At 46.9% G+C, this 16,222-nt stretch overlaps 1 protein-coding gene across 2 annotated transcripts in view; it reads left to right on the forward strand.

Moving 5' to 3' along the window:
- Positions 1-15: 15 nt before the first annotated feature.
- The window catches only part of LOC147701936 (manganese-dependent ADP-ribose/CDP-alcohol diphosphatase-like), a 114,226-nt gene continuing 98,019 nt past the window's right edge, over positions 16-16,222 (forward strand). Inside the window, exons 1-2 of one of the 2 annotated variants that reach the window (XM_086930562.1) lie at positions 16-1,394; positions 9,531-9,665. The gene's annotated coding sequence lies outside the window, so the exon portion shown is untranslated. The remainder of the gene's footprint in view (positions 1,395-9,530; positions 9,666-16,222) is intronic. The other variant, XM_086930563.1, reaches the window with a different exon arrangement.

The raw sequence follows: 16,222 nt of genomic DNA on the forward strand, positions 1-16,222 counted from the left end.
TACGCTATTCAATGTGTTATTGAAATAGAAATGTTGCTTTTGGGTTACTAACAATCCCGCAGAAAGGGATCAGGGGCACCGTGATAACAATGACAACCCATTTCACTCTTCACAATATCACTCACACAGTGTACTAAGAAGAATGAATACTTCTAAGTAAACAATATGTATTACTACAGGAGCAATCTGTTTCTAATGTACTTCTAAAAGAACTGCGCAGAATATTACTAAAAAATCAAGAAGACACGTTAGAAATAACAAGAATAGAATGAACAATACTAACATGGTTAAAATGTCATGTAGAACCTAACAAAGCAACGTGCAATCTAGACTTTCTTAGGGAGAAGAGACTGCATAACTTGTTGACAGCAAAGGCCGTCTTTATCAGCAGAAGCGCAACAACAGTGTTCCCTGCGAAGGGCAAACACGCTGTGCTCTTCCTTCAATTCTCAGCTTTATCGGCTTCAGGCAAAATGCAGCATCAGTAACCTATGTTGGCATTAGTTGAGACCTCCTCTGACAGAATCTCGGGTGATAATCTGGGCAAAGGACCTTGTCTGACAAGTGGTCAAGTGGCAGCCCTTGTACACTAAAGGGCTGGACTTTCTGACATATGTTTAGGAATATCTGACATAGATTATGTGCAGCAGAGTGTGAGTCCCAGGCTTTTTCTTATGAGCATATAAGGTAAACGAACATCAATTAAGACTACTCTGGTCGGCTAAATGTCAGTATGTGTTTTTACTTAACATTCACATGATGAAGAGTAGACATTTGACCCAGACGAATGTCGCATCAAGTTTTATATCTATGTCCCTAATCAAATGGCTTGACACTTGACGCTTTCACAGTTCTATGAAAGATAAGGTCTGGCGACATCTGTGTCTAATGGCAGAAATTATAATGATTCTGCATAAATCAGGGAGTATGGCGACTTCCATTGTCCAACAGTGAGAAGATGGCAATCTCCATTATCCAAAGTTGAGTCAGGACCTACATCAAATGGATTCAGACCTTAGGGGCTTTACATCAGTTTCACATTTAATATTTTAGAGCAACGTTAGCCCTTTGTTTGAAAACAATATCTCAGTATTTTCAGAAACATTAGCAGAATAAGTTTAGAAGGAATGTCTTTCTCTCAGAAAGTTGCCTAAATGAAATATGTCATTTAAGGTCCAAGATGTTACATATGCTATTCACTGTCACATTTGTTTCATGATTAGTTGCATTTGATCTGATACCTATTACAAATCTCGCTTTTGATGTTTTCTCTCACGGGTCTCTTTCCAGTTACAGATTTCTTGTGTGTTCTCTTGCAGGTTCTTTTGCAGGGCCAGGGTTGCTGTGAATGCAATGCAGAACCTTAAGCCTGGGGAAAACTATTTGGTTGGCAGGTAAGAATGTAAGGGATTCCTCAAAACTTCTGCAGCAGCAGTTTCAGCTTGTTGAAACACATGTTCCTGGACAAAGTTTGGATACCGTGGATGCCTGGTTTAGGACAAAAGCAGGCATGCAATAAATAAGTAGACTAGCCTCGGTAGATGTATGTGGCAAGCAACTTCCTGTGACTCCTCATCAGGCCCTATGCTTTCAAATCAAATAGCTATTGCCACTTGCTTCTTAAAATCCTGGATTCCTATATTGCTCAAACCTTATAGTCAAGGACAAGAGGGGATGGATGTTTGCACAATCTCATATTGGGTCTCACTGGCTTTACAAGAGATTTCTAGGAGCCCACTAAAACCTAGCTAGGAACTTATAATGACTTGCTCAAGGATATCGTGCTACTGCACAAATAAGTTTCAGGTGCTTCCTCTGATCCTGTAGTGTAGTTCCTATATTCCCAATAGGCTCTGCGCATTGGAATATTATATCCTATAGATTAGACGTAGGACTGAGGTCGACTAGGTCTCTATCAAATGTATTAAATTTAATAGTGAGTGCCAGCTAGCTCAGAGGTCACTAGAAACTTTCTCGAATTCACAAGAAGGGATTAGTGTCTGACAACTGCATAAACATGACAACTTTGTTTCCCAAGAATAAGAAATTTATCTCTAGAGTCGTGGAAACAATAGATAAGTATTTCACTCAATCAATCGTGCATGCTTCGTTTCAACAGAGGTGCAGACAAATAGAGAGACAGGCGTTTTCAATAAAAGGTTTTATTGAACAGTCTTCTTTCTCATGCAAGTAAAGTGAACTGCTGCAATCGTAATGCAGGTTGCAAAGTATAGTGCGTACAGCGAGAACAATATTATAAAATAATACTGTAAGAGCATTGTATGGTTTCTAAGCCATATAAAAATACATACATAAATACATTGACTAAAATACTCAACTGGTGCTTCTAAAATACGCCTACCCCTACTACTTATGATCGGCCACGTAATGTGGTTTGACCAGGTCGATGGACACGAACCTGTACTTTTTTCTACCAGCAAGGGGCGGCAGTAATACTGTTCTTGATCCGTGGATGGCTAGGACAGGTACTGGTTGTCTGTAAGAAGGACCAAATTCCTTCTTGTACGCAATCTTTTCACTGACTAGATCCCCAATCTTTGGAATCCAGGCAGGTCTTGCTGGGATGGGTGTTTCCCCATCAGTGGTCGCTGGCTTCTGCAATGTGTTGCTCTGACTTTTCCTACTTGGGCCTCCCACATAAGTGAGGCACCATTTTTATCGGGAGACCTGGGGAATCGCTAGGTGGTAGGAAATTTTGTGAGCCCAGTGATCCCATGCTTTCCCACACAAAAATGTGTTAAAAAAAGGATTATTTCAGCTAAAATTGAGGTTTGCAAGAGATTCTGGGTAAGGAAACGTTGGAGGATCCACGCAAGCCATACCTCCTAGGAAGCCCCCGGGTGTCTACTTTTGAGAAATGTGTGGGTTTGGTAGGTTTCCCTAGATCAGTTCTACAGCGTGAGATTTTTGGGACAATATTGCATGGAAATTGTGACAGACATTTTCAAGTTTGCAGGACATTGTGGATAAAAAATTAACTTAAATTCACAAGAGAGACATCACCATATACTCCCATGATTTAACAATAATATCTACATTTAGTAGGTTATTCTTAGCTGGAATCTACACCTCAACAGAGACACTCAAAAGTTAAACATTCCAGCACAGCTATCTATTCCTCAAACACACACACATACTGGTTGGATTTGGCACAAGGGCGAGTGATGGTTCAGTACATAAAATTTATTTAACAAGAGATTTCACACAAATGAAATGCTCTGTCAATAATTAAATGGTTAAAAACCGAACCAGTGACTCGCAACTCGTGAGCTGTAAGCCACGACAAGGCACCAACCGTTTTACAGGCCATTCACGCACCTTTCATACCTGATACACAAAAGACCATTCACACCATCCAGGAGCAAAAACAACATTCACAAAAAGGGACAAGGTACACCCTGCTTCAGAAAGAGAAAAAAAGACAAATATTACTGCACAGCCATCTAATCCTCAAGCACACACACATACTGGTCGGATTTGGCACGAGGGTGAGTGATGATTCAGTACTCGCTCTGCGCTCTGACCGGAGTGGTCGCTCCCAGTGCTCCCTGGCGTGGACTGGTATCGTTAGTGCAGCGCTTCTGTGTATTTTGCTTCCTCTGTGCCTCGTATTGCCCTGCCTGGCTGCCGCTTTGAATATAACGCGCATTGACTTTGAATTGCACTTTTCAGCTGTTTAGCGCGTTGTCCCCAAGCGCTCTGTTGTGCTCCCCCCTCCTCCAATTTTGTTGGTTGTTGTTTTGTTGGTAAGCCCGCCCCGCCTCCCAGCTGAGTCGCCCTCCCACAGGATACAATCTGCGCCTTCCTACCCGGCAGCGCTGTGACTCGCTCTGCGCTCTGACCGGAGTGGTCGCTCCCAGTGCTCCCTGGCGTGGACTGGTATCGTTAGTGCAGCGCTTCTGTGTATTTTGCTTCCTCTGTGCCTCGTATTGCCCTGCCTGGCTGCCGCTTTGAATATAACGCGCATTGACTTTGAATTGCACTTTTCAGCTGTTTAGCGCGTTGTCCCCAAGCACTCTGTTGTGCTCCCCCCTCCTCCATTTTGTTGGTTGTTGTTTTGTTGGTAAGCCCGCCCCGCCTCCCAGCTGAGTCGCCCTCCCACAGGATACAATCTGCGCCTTCCTACCCGGCAGCGCTGTGACTCGCTCTGCGCTCTGACCGGAGTGGTCGCTCCCAGTGCTCCCTGGCGTGGACTGGTATCGTTAGTGCAGCGCTTCTGTGTATTTTGCTTCCTCTGTGCCTCGTATTGCCCTGCCTGGCTGCCGCTTTGAATATAACGCGCATTGACTTTGAATTGCACTTTTCAGCTGTTTAGCGCGTTGTCCCCAAGCGCTCTGTTGTGCTCCCCCCTCCTCCATTTTGTTGGTTGTTATTTTGTTGGTAAGCCCGCCCCGCCTCCCAGCTGAGTCGCCCTCGCCCCTCCCCCTCCACCATCCATATATGAAAGGAGTTCCCACGCGCAGCGTTCACGTGCAGCGACCGCGCCCAATTCGCGCCGAAGGTGCGCCAAAGGTAAGCCCGTCTACGCCCGTCCGCGCCTGGACCGCGCCCAGCGCCAGACCCCCTGCCCCTCGCGCTGCCCAGCCCTCCCGCATTACCTACGATGCCTCCACCCTCCTAGCCCTTAACCCCGGTCGCGCCCCCAACTGCGTCCAAGCCGCTCCTGGACACACTCATGGACCTTTCTCGTGCTACTCCTGCAAATTCAGCGGCACCAACTGCATCTCCGCTACGACCACACCACAGATTCTCGACCCCAACCACCTACAATGCATCCTTCTCAACACCCGCTCGGTCCACAGACACGTCATTGACCTATGGAACCTTCTAGACACCACTTCTCCGGACATCGCCTTCCTAACGGAAACATGGATGAATGCTCCTCCGCACCAGACATCACCATTGCCATCCCTGAAGACTATAAGATCACTCGCAAGGACCGCACCAGCCACACAGGAGGAGGAATCGCCATCGTCCATAAGAAATCAATCCGCATCTCAACCAGCTCTGACGCCAACCTCGCTAACTCCGAACACCTTCACTTCCAGATCCACATCGACCCCAAGACCACACTCAGAGGCACCCTCCTCTACAGACCACCAGGACCCCGCGCAAAATTCAGTGAAGACATCACAGACTTCATTACCCCACACGCGCTCCCCTCCAAAGACTACATCCTTCTGGGAGACCTCAACTTTCACCTCGAAAAGATCAACGACCGCAACACCGCCACCCTCGTGGACAACCTCGCCAACCTCGGACTCAAACAACTAGTCACTTCCCCCACCCACATCGCAGGTCACACACTCGACCCCATCTTCACATCCAGCAACCATGTCTCCTTCAGCCACACTACGGACCTCCTCTGGACCGACCACAGCTGCGTTCACTTCACCTACAACAAACCAAAACCCAGCTTCCACCTCCAACCTACCCTGCAAAGGAACTGGAACAAAATCACCACGGACCAAATCTCCGCTTCGCTCCTTCAACACACCCCAGCCCCCTCTTCCAACGCTAACGAAGCCGCCGCCAACCTCACCCTATGGTTATCCAACACCGCTGACACCTTAGCACCACTGAAAAAACGTCAAAACAAACCTGGCAGCAAGAAGGCCTCATGGTTCAACGATGATCTCAAGAAGTCCAAGAAACTCTGCCGCCCCCTTGAAAAGGCCTGGAAAAAAGACCCAACCACCAGCACCAAGGACGCCTTCAAAAACGCCACCCGCACTCACCACCAACTAATCCGAAAAGCCAAGAAAACAGCATTCAAGGATCGACTCGACAACAACGCTCACAACAGCAAGGAACTTTTCAACATCGTCAAGGAATTTTCCAATCCCTCGGCCAACTCCAACGACATCACCCCCTCTCAAACCCTCTGCGACTCCCTAGCCTCATTTTTCCACAACAAGATTGCAGACATCCACAACAGCTTTGACAACCAACCCGGAAACCAACCCACCCTACCATCTGCTGATCATCATCCCCCCGTGAACACCCTTAACGTCTGGAACCCAATCTCCACTGAGGACACCATCCGCCTGATGAATTCCATCCACTCAGGATCCCCCACAGACCCATGCCCTCACCACATCTTCAACAAAGCTGACTCCGCCATAGCACCGCACCTCCGAGACGTCATCAACTGCTCCTTCAACTCCGCCACCTTCAAGGAAAACTGGAAACACGCCGAACTCACCGCCCTTCTGAAAAAACCCACAGCGGACCCCACCGAACTCAAAAATTACCGCCCCATCTCGCTTCTTCCATTCCCGGCCAAAGTCATCGAGAAAGCTGTCAACAACCAGCTCGCCGCCTTCCTCGAAGCCAACAAATCCCTCGACCCCTCACAATCTGGCTTTCGAGCAAAACACAGCACTGAGACCGCCCTCATCGCAGCAACAGACGAAATCCGAACTCTACTGGACAATGGAGACACAGTCGCCCTCATCCTCCTCGACCTCTCTGCAGCATTCGACACAGTCTGCCACAGCACCCTTTTACAACGCCTCAATAACATCGGAATCCAAGGAAAAGCACTTAAATGGATCACCTCGTTCCTCACCGGAAGAACCCAGAGAGTCCGCCTTCCACCATTCAAGTCCGAGGCCTCTGAAGTCATCTGCGGCGTACCACAAGGATCCTCACTCAGTCCCACCCTCTTCAACGTTTACATGAGCCCCCTCGCGGCCATCGCACGCCAACACAACCTCAACATCATCTCGTACGCGGATGACACCCAACTGATCCTTTCCCTCACCAATGACCCCAGCACCGCCAAAACCAACCTACACGAAGGAATGAAAGAAGTTGCCGAATGGATGAAACAAAGCCGTCTGAAACTGAACTCAGACAAAACAGAAGTCCTCATCTTAGGTACTTCCCCCTCTGCATGGGACGACTCCTGGTGGCCGGAAGCCCTCGGAAAAGCACCCATCCCGACTGACCACGCACGAAACCTAGGCGTCATCCTGGATTCTTCACTCTCAATGAACAGACAAGTCAGCGCCGTATCCTCATCCTGCTTCAACATTCTTCGCATGCTCAGAAAAACATTTCGCTGGATCCCCTCCGAAACAAGGAAAATAGTCACCCACGCTCTGGTCACGAGCCGACTGGACTACGGAAACACCCTCTACGCAGGTACTACCGCAAAACTCCAGAAGAAACTCCAACGAATCCAAAACGCCTCAGCCAGACTCATATTAGACATCCCACGCAACGATCACATCTCTGGTCACCTTAAAGACCTCCACTGGCTACCCGTCAATAAGAGGATCACTTTCCGACTGCTTACCCACGCACACAAATCACTCTACGACATCGGTCCAGAATGCCTCAACTCACGACTGTCCTTCTACACCCCCTCCCGCCAACTACGTTCTTCCAGCCAAGCCCTCGCCACTGTACCTCGCATCAACAAGACCACCATGGGAGGCAGATCCTTTTCATACCTGGCTGCTAAGACATGGAACTCTCTCCCCGCTTACCTCCGCCTTACCCAGAACCACCGAGCATTCAGAAAGCAACTTAAAACGTGGATATTTGACAAGTAATTCTCCTCCCCTTCCTAAGCGCCTTGAGACCCTCCGGGTATGTAGTGCGCTATATAAATCCTTTGACTTGACTTGACTACATACAGTTGTATTAGCAAGTCATTTCACAAAAATGAAATGCACTGTTAATAATTGAAAGAATGAGAAACTGAACCATTGACTCACAGCTTGTGAGCTGTAAAGCCACGTCAAGGCACCAACCTCTGTACAAGCCATTCATACACCTTTCATACGTGTGACACATACAAAACATTCACACCGCCAGCCGCAGGCCCATCACTTTGCAAAACTCACACCAGCAGACAGCGCCATTTAAGGGCCCATCACTTTCACACGCCCACATTCCAGACACAGCAACTACACAAAGTGATGGACTGCGTGGAGTGGCGCTCAGCTAGCAGTGTGGTAGTGACCAACAGAAAGTAACTACTCAAACACCGCCAGCTGAGCGCCAGTCCACCCACACCACCATCCAAGCACCAGGCCATGCACATCGTCAGCCTAGCGCCAATCCACACACTCTGCCAGCCAAACACCAATCCACGTACACCACCAGCCAAGCGCCACTCCACTCACGCCAGCCAAGCGCCACTCCATGCACACCGCCAGCCCAGCGCCACTCCACGCACACCGCCAGCCAAGCGCCACTCCACGTACACCACCAGCCAAGCCCCACTCCATGCATACCCAGGCCAAGCGCCACTCCACGCAGACCGCCAGCCAAGCGCCAGCCTACACACACCACCATCACATTTTGATTTTGTTTTACAAAAATAAAAGATGCAAATAGATACAAATCTAGTAACACAAAATCTGAAACTAAATACATTGCACTAATGCCAACCTTAAAACAGAATACAAATTTTAAAAAATACAGACCAGGCCGTTCATTTTACCACTCATGGATACTCCCAAAAATTATTTTGTGTGTGGTAAGCTCTATAACAAGCAGGCACACACAGCCCAGGGTTAGAAGTACACCCAGGGCAGAAAAGACGAGTCCCCTTCCGCAAACCTCTTCTCCAACAGACTCTACATCTCCTAGTGGGAAAGTCTTTTGTAGATGTGGAAGGAATGTAATCAGGAAAGTGGTGATCTTTCAATCGAGCCACATCCTCCACCACTCCAAATCTAGGAACACTTACTTGTTCCACAACAACAAGGCTAGATATCACAGAGTGCTGAAACTGAAGAAATGTCAACTTGGACGCAGGAGAACACTCCTTGAACACAATAAAAGCATTGAAAGTTGCTAAGTTGAAAAAATGGATGGCCAACTTCTTATACCAAACATAAGCCTTCCGAATAGCAGTGTAAGGTTCCAACCTCTGATCTAATCTGTCAACACCACCCATGTGCTTATTGTAGTCCAGAATGCACACAGGTTTGTGCACATCAGCAACCTGACCCCAAACAGGCACAGGTGAAGCAGCTGCGGTGCGTCCATTGGGGCGTAGGGGCGTAGCCCCACCAGCCACCATGGATCCGCATCGCGGCCGCCGGCCGTATCTAAATAAAATACAAATTTGGCATTGCGCTGAACAATCAGCCGCCGGTAATTGCGCAGGGGGGGTGGCCTGCTGCAGCTTGAGTGACAGTCCACACACTCAGGCTGCAGCAGACCGTAGTGCGCAGTCTAGGGAACTTACAGTGCGAATGCTTGGGAAAGTTGGCAACTTTCTCAAGCAGGCGCACTGTAAGTTCCCCAGCGGGACCCAGGGGTGCGTGCTTGTTCGCCTGCCACTGTGCCACAGCCCGCCGCCCGGGTTTCCAAAGGGCGACAGGGCGAGCAGCAATGTGCCCCCCTAGCCAATCCTGGCGCTGCATGCAGCGCCAGGATTGGCTGGTCCACCGGCGCAGCATCCCATTGGATGCCGCGCGTGGGGGTGGCCCTGCATTCGTTGCGGAGTGGATGTTGTTATCAAGGTTTTGTTTCTTTCATCATAGAGGCGGGAAGTCCAAGGAAGGGGGAAGCCAGAGGTGTTCGGGGTCGAGAAAGGAAGGCAGTCCTCAGACAGCGCAGACACCGGCAGCGGCATGGCTGACACCGACCCCAGGACCCCGCAAGAGCTCGCCGACTTTGTAAGTAATCAGCCGAAATTGTGTGCGCAACTTGAGTAATGCAACTGGTCCTCGAGTAAAGCGCTCCGGTGAATACCTTCGGGTCGAGTTCTCGCGCTATATACAAAACTTCAGAAAAAAAAAATATTCGCCTGGCAGCTGTTCGCCGCGCAGCCACAGCTTAGAAAAATCTGCGTGACACCACTCTTTAGACTTCATTCGTTTTTCCAAGTAAAGATAATCACACGTGACGTGTACATTCAGAGACTGCGCATCCCGGTGACAGTCATTATTATGCACCACTGAAACTTTCTCACGTGAGTGATGGATATTGCAGTGAGAGTCTAAAATGCAATGTTGGTGCAGTAAGATTGGCGTTCTCGGGGGTGCATGAGGTCACTAACGGGGAAGTGGGAAACACTCAAAAAGGCTCAGGGTTGTGCGTGTTCAGAAACCTTCCCAACGATTTTCACACCCAATGTAAGTATCTACGTCAAGTGCCAGAAACAGGGTGACATAAATGTGCATATAAGGTGAGAAAAACATCCAAACACCCATGGAGTTCCTAGGATAGTAAATACACGGGTCGTTCTGCCTAGAATATGTTATAGAGTCGACAGAAAGAGAATACATATCCAAAGTAAACATAACCCAATACTTGGGGATTGTTTGCATTGGCAGAAAATCCCCCAATAAAGGGTTATTCATGCGCATGGAAATTAGCGATGTAGATTCCCCTGACCAGACCAATACAATTTTTTCTGAGGCCCGTGAAAAAGTAGCTAGGGAAATCGCAGGCGCAACCCCTTGAACTCTAAAATTAACATTCACTTTATGCATCTCACCTTAAACCTGCAGTTATGGAGGGTGGGGGGGAGCTTTGCTGGATTGAGTGAACTTAAAATGTGTATTGCTCGCTGTGTGCAAGAGTGGAAGGAAACTGCTCAATGTCAACATTTAGATTCATTCTCGATAACATGAACACTTACTTTTTTCGCTTGTAGTAGTCCTGTTAATCATGCCTGGAAACATTGATACATTAATAACCAGCTCTATTTCCTTGATAAGCATCCATTCTGAGTTTCCTATGATTCGCTGATATGAATGTAGCTGGTTAGATTTATTGAACTTAATGCAGAAACATTACCTAAAATTTGATCTCTGGCATAGTCCGTCCTTCATTTAATGGTACACCGCTTTCAAGTTTCTGCTATTGGTTTATTCCATTTTGGCTTTGGTTTGTAAATAAGACCTTATAAACCCCCCCCCCCCCTCCCCACCCCCACCCCCAACCCCCAAAAAATATATATATATCCGCATCTTCACAGACTGGGGAGGTAGTTCGTTGTGTTTCTGCACTCGCTGCTAAAAAATCTGTGAAATTAGCATACCGGCCTTATGCACAGATACCATCTGCATTGGTTTGAAGGAACCAGGCTTTCCTTTTCCCTCTAATGTAAATTAATCACAACAGCTCCTTTACTTTTTTCTACACCTAGATAATCTTACTAGTTGGATCTCTTGCTGGAAGACTCAAACCAGGTCAGATCTAGACAGGGCATGCTTGGATTTGTCAATAAATCATTCCAATTACTCTTCTAAAGATAGAAGTAGTTGTCATGCTCAAGAAACTTGCCAAAAATAGTTAATAAAAGTAGCCACTCTCTGATACATCTAAACATTAGACAACACAGTACTAACATTCACTAGAAAGACAACATTTGAAAAAATGTGTGAATAGCTAGAGGACACCTCACGGGCGAACCACCAATGGGGCTCCTGGTTGGTACTCACCAGGTTAGCCCTGTTCTCATCATCGGTGTCCACTAGCTTAACGCAAACGTGTCCGACTCCCAAAAGTAAAAAGACAGTGAATGGTGCAGTGTACACAAACTTATATGTGACAAGGACTAACAACATTCAACATATAACAAGACCATATACTGTGCATGCAAGAAACATAGACCTTTTTATTTGTATCTTCTTGTCTGCAACAGTAAACATATAAACATAAAAGAGGAGAGAAGCGAATACTACCTATCGATTCGCTTTCAACTCACTGCCGACATGTTTCATTGCCATGGTAGGTTTTCAGGCAATTTCTTCAGGGCGAATGATTTTAAAGAAAGCCACTGCCAGCAGTACTATGTTGGGAGTGCTGTAAATCAAGAAAGGCATGTATAAGAAGCTGCCTTTGATTATGCCGTGTACTGATCTAAAGGACAAATTAGTCCACACAAGGATGATGAAAACCTCCACTGAGAATACCACCGTACCAAACGGGCATTACCCGTGTGGAAGTTGTTCGGTCTGCCACCTCACGGGAAAAAGCATAACAGTTGTACTAAAATCTGGCAAGATTTGGACACTGAACCACTTCAGCAACTGTAACACCACAAACGTGGTGTATAGACTCACTTGTGAATGCGGCCTTGAGTATATCGGATTAACTACGCGCAAGATCAAACTCCGTATACAAGAACATTTAAGTACCATACGCCAAGGCAAACTGACCACAAAGCTTGTGCAACACTGTCATCGAAATAAACATTCATTCACCTGGGTGGTACTAGAGAGAGTTTTGGGGGAGACCCAGACTATGGAAAAACGTCTACTGACAAAGGAAGCACGTTGGATATTTCAAGAGCAGAGTGAACAACGGGGACTCAACGAACTGTTGGAATGGAACAGGCTACACTAAAACCAAGATATAGGTGTTCCTTGGCACAGTATTCTGAGGTCCTACATGACATCATCTGGCGTGGTTTCCTCGCTGGGCCTCTTTCTCTGTTCTCGCTGAGGGGTTGACCTGTTACAAAGATTTCCCCTTACCTTATCTAATGAATTGCTCCACAAAGAAAGGGGGCTTTTAAGAATGGCTAATGATAAAATGATAAAACAACAATTCTTTTAACTCCCATTGCCCAGGGTTTATAGTGGTTACTCTGTCCATTCCATTTAGCACCATAATAAGATCGATTTCTGTGCCTACCAAGCGCTTTTATACGTTATCTCTTGCCACTGGGATGATGGAAGCAACCGTCGAGTTAGCGCAGTATGAATACAGAAAGATCACGTTTTTCATACCATACAGGGCATCGGCTTCAAACGTGGCAGTCGAGTATTAATGATAATCACTGCGATCATAGTTAGCCCTTGTTATGCAGCTCCCACGTACACGACTTCAGTTTGTTTACAATTGAGGGAGGCACATCCCAAACATACTGACGTTTACACATCATAATACGTTGGCCCAATCAAACATAAGGGTCCTTACGCCTTGCGATGCAAGGACCAATAGAAATGGGTTTAATAATATAGCCCTATGACGCGTTACCCACGTGACGCCATGAACCAATGGGTAGCAGAGAACAAAAATAAATAGTACGTTCCCCAAACACTCGGCGATCCGGTGTTGAGAAGACGCCGCCCGTGCCTTCTCCACAGGTAACCGCCGCGTGGTGATAGCTCCGCTCTGACAACAGGAGTCCCGGTAAGATTAGACAGGCAATCTCTAATGTCGGCCCTCGCTGGCTTTTTGTCTCTCCCTGCAACAGATACAAGTTAAGGGAGCACGAGACCACACTTACCGACTGGAAGTGGGTCTTCTGACGTCCAAAGATGCGATCATAAGCGGTATGATAGCACAAGCCCAAAACCAGGTATTGATCATTTCCCCCCATGGTTGTGATAGAACAGTACACGGCATAATCAAAGGCAGCTTCTTATACATGCCTTTCTTGATTTACAGCACTCCCAACATAGTACTGCTGGCAGTGGCTTTCTTTAAAATCATTCGCCCTGAAGAAATTGCCTGAAAACCTACCATGGCAATGAAACATGTCGGCAGTGAGTTGAAAGCGAATCGATAGGTAGTAGTCGCTTCTCTCCTCTTTTATGTTTATATGTTTACTGTTGCAGACAAGAAGATACAAATAAAAAGGTCTATGTTTCTTGCATGCACAGTATATGGTCTTGTTATATGTTGAATGTTGTTAGTCCTTGTCACATATAAGTTTGTGTACACTGCACCATTCACTGTCTTTTTACTTTTGGGAGTCGGACACGTTTGCGTTAAGCTAGTGGACACCGATGATGAGAACAGGGCTAACCTGGTGAGTACCAACCAGGAGCCCCATTGGTGGTTCGCCCGTGAGGTGTCCTCTAGCTATTCACACATTTTTTCAAATGTTGTCTTTCTAGTGAATGTTAGTACTGTGTTGTCTAATGTTTAGATGTATCAGAGAGTGGCTACTTTTATTAACTATTTTTGGCAAGTTTCTTGAGCATGACAACTACTTCTATCTTTAGAAGAGTAATTGGAATGATTTATTGACAAATCCAAGCATGCCCATAGTTCTACAGAAAGTATTGCCTTTGGGACTAGGTGTTTTGTGTTTTGTGACTGCATGAGTGGAGGGCTACCTAGTCCCTGAAATCCCTCTTAACTCCTATTTTTTGAGCAGATCTAGACAGGGCCTACAGGGTTGGGAGAGTCAGTCACCTTTATAAGGTATAAGATTTCTCCACAGGACAGTGCCGCTGCACGCTCAGCCCGGAGATAGAAAAGTTAGTCACAGGTCATGTAACTGAGTTTGCTCCAGAACTGCTGGCCTTTAAGAGTTACTGGTCTGCTGTGAAAAGGTCTCATTTTCCCCATAGACCAGTCTTTGTTGGGACAAAATATAGCTAGAGTTATGAGCATTACGACAGATATCCCTTAAAATGACTCTGTTATTTCTTAGTTGGGCTTGCTTAGATTTATAAATACACTTACTCTCAATTACATGTAATGTTAACAATTATTATCTATTTTTAAACTGCTGAAAATTCGCATTTATTTGGTTATTAGCATCTTCTTTTTCAAAAATGTTGCAATATGAATGTGGTTTTCTGTAGTCTCTGATTCAGCGACTTGAAGCGGCGTTTTCTTGAGGCTGTTTGTGGCCTGTGAGTTAGCTTTCTCCCCATGGGCCCAGTTCACCAGTGCTTGCACAGTGCTGATGTGGCCAGCCTTACAAGCGCAGTGCAGCGGCGTGTCCCTGTTGTTGTCCACCACCCCCTTTTCTGAATCCCCCCCCCTGTTGTTGTCCAGGGCATTCACGGCTGCCCCACTGCCTAGAAGAAGGTCAGTCAGGTCGCTGTGCCCATACTCCGCGGCAAGGTGCAACAGCGTTTTCCTCCAAACATTTTTCTCATCTACATTCCTGTTCTTTCCAGCCTGAAGAAGGGCCTGCACTATGTTGGTGCTTCCATTGATTGCTGCATAGTGCAGTGGGGTGCAACCATCCATGTCCTTCACAGAAACCCTCCCTTGGTGACTCAGCATTGCTAGAACAGCTTCCAGGTGCCCTCCCACAGCAGCGAGATGCAGCAAGTCTTCCTCTCCTTATCTGCCGCGCTAGGGTCAGCTCTGGAAATAAGTAGCAACTCCACCATGGCTGGATCCCCTACCTTAGCCGCAAAGTGGAAAGGGGTCTGGGAGTGCTTATCCTTGGCGTTCACCTTGGCCTTGTGATGGATCAGACGCCGGGCTGCATCAACACTGCCCCTCTGGCTGGCAACGTGCAAAGGGGTGAATATGTCCTTGGTGACAGAGTCAATGTTAGATCCAGCCGAGACTAAAACATCAACCAGTTCTGCTTTGTTATGAAAAGCTGCAACGTGAAGAGGGGTTTGATCACCTGGGCCGCCAATGTTGGCGTCAATCTTTTTCTGAAGGAGCATTTTGACCAGAAAAAGATCTCCTGCTTGAACTGCTAGGTGGAGAGCAGTGCTCGAGTTTGGTGTTCTCGCAGCCACGTCACATCGCGCCTGCACACTCTGACCACAGGACACAAGCACCAACAAAAAAAGCTTTCACAATGTGACGTAAGACAAACGTGCTAACACAAGAGTGATATGACTCTGCATACCAACACAACGCATTTTTAAGTCCGCAAATACCATAACTCCGCATTTTTTTATAACGAAGCAATGACAACTAAAAATGTATTTTAACATGTAAAACTACATTTATCACGCATTGAGCAAGAGAAGTGCAGACAGGCTGAGAGGTAGAGAGACGGAGTAAAGAAGGGAGAAGGAGAGGCACAGATAGGACTGCGACAAAGGAGTAGTAACAGAGGAAGCAAGACAGGCGACGAGAACTGTAAACATAGAGAATGTGTAACAGAGAGAAAGGATAGAAGCATACCACGCTCCTTCTGGCCGGCGACCACAAAGCTGAAGCCATTAATCCAACAGTCTAACAAGGTCCTGCGTTTCGTTAGAATGGTGCAAATATCTGCGCACAATTGAAAAGGGCATTATCTGACCCGTAAATCTCTGAATTATGGAGTGATGCTTATGGGGCACAGATCAACCCTGCCAAAAAACTGAGGGGTGACCCTAAGAGCACAGCTGCCATCCAATCAGGGGTGGGATGCTTTGGTGTGCTGGTCTGGTTTCCTGGGTGCATTGGCTCAAGTTGTTTCCCATGTAATTGATTGGGTGTCTTGGTAAATTGCTTTTATGTGAATGTCTGACTTATGACTGCGCATTCCTTTCAGTGTGCACTTGCTTCAGTTTACTTTTTG

This window comes from Lissotriton vulgaris, chromosome 7, assembly GCF_964263255.1.
Source record: "Lissotriton vulgaris chromosome 7, aLisVul1.2, whole genome shotgun sequence".
Lineage (NCBI taxonomy): Eukaryota > Metazoa > Chordata > Amphibia > Caudata > Salamandridae > Lissotriton > Lissotriton vulgaris.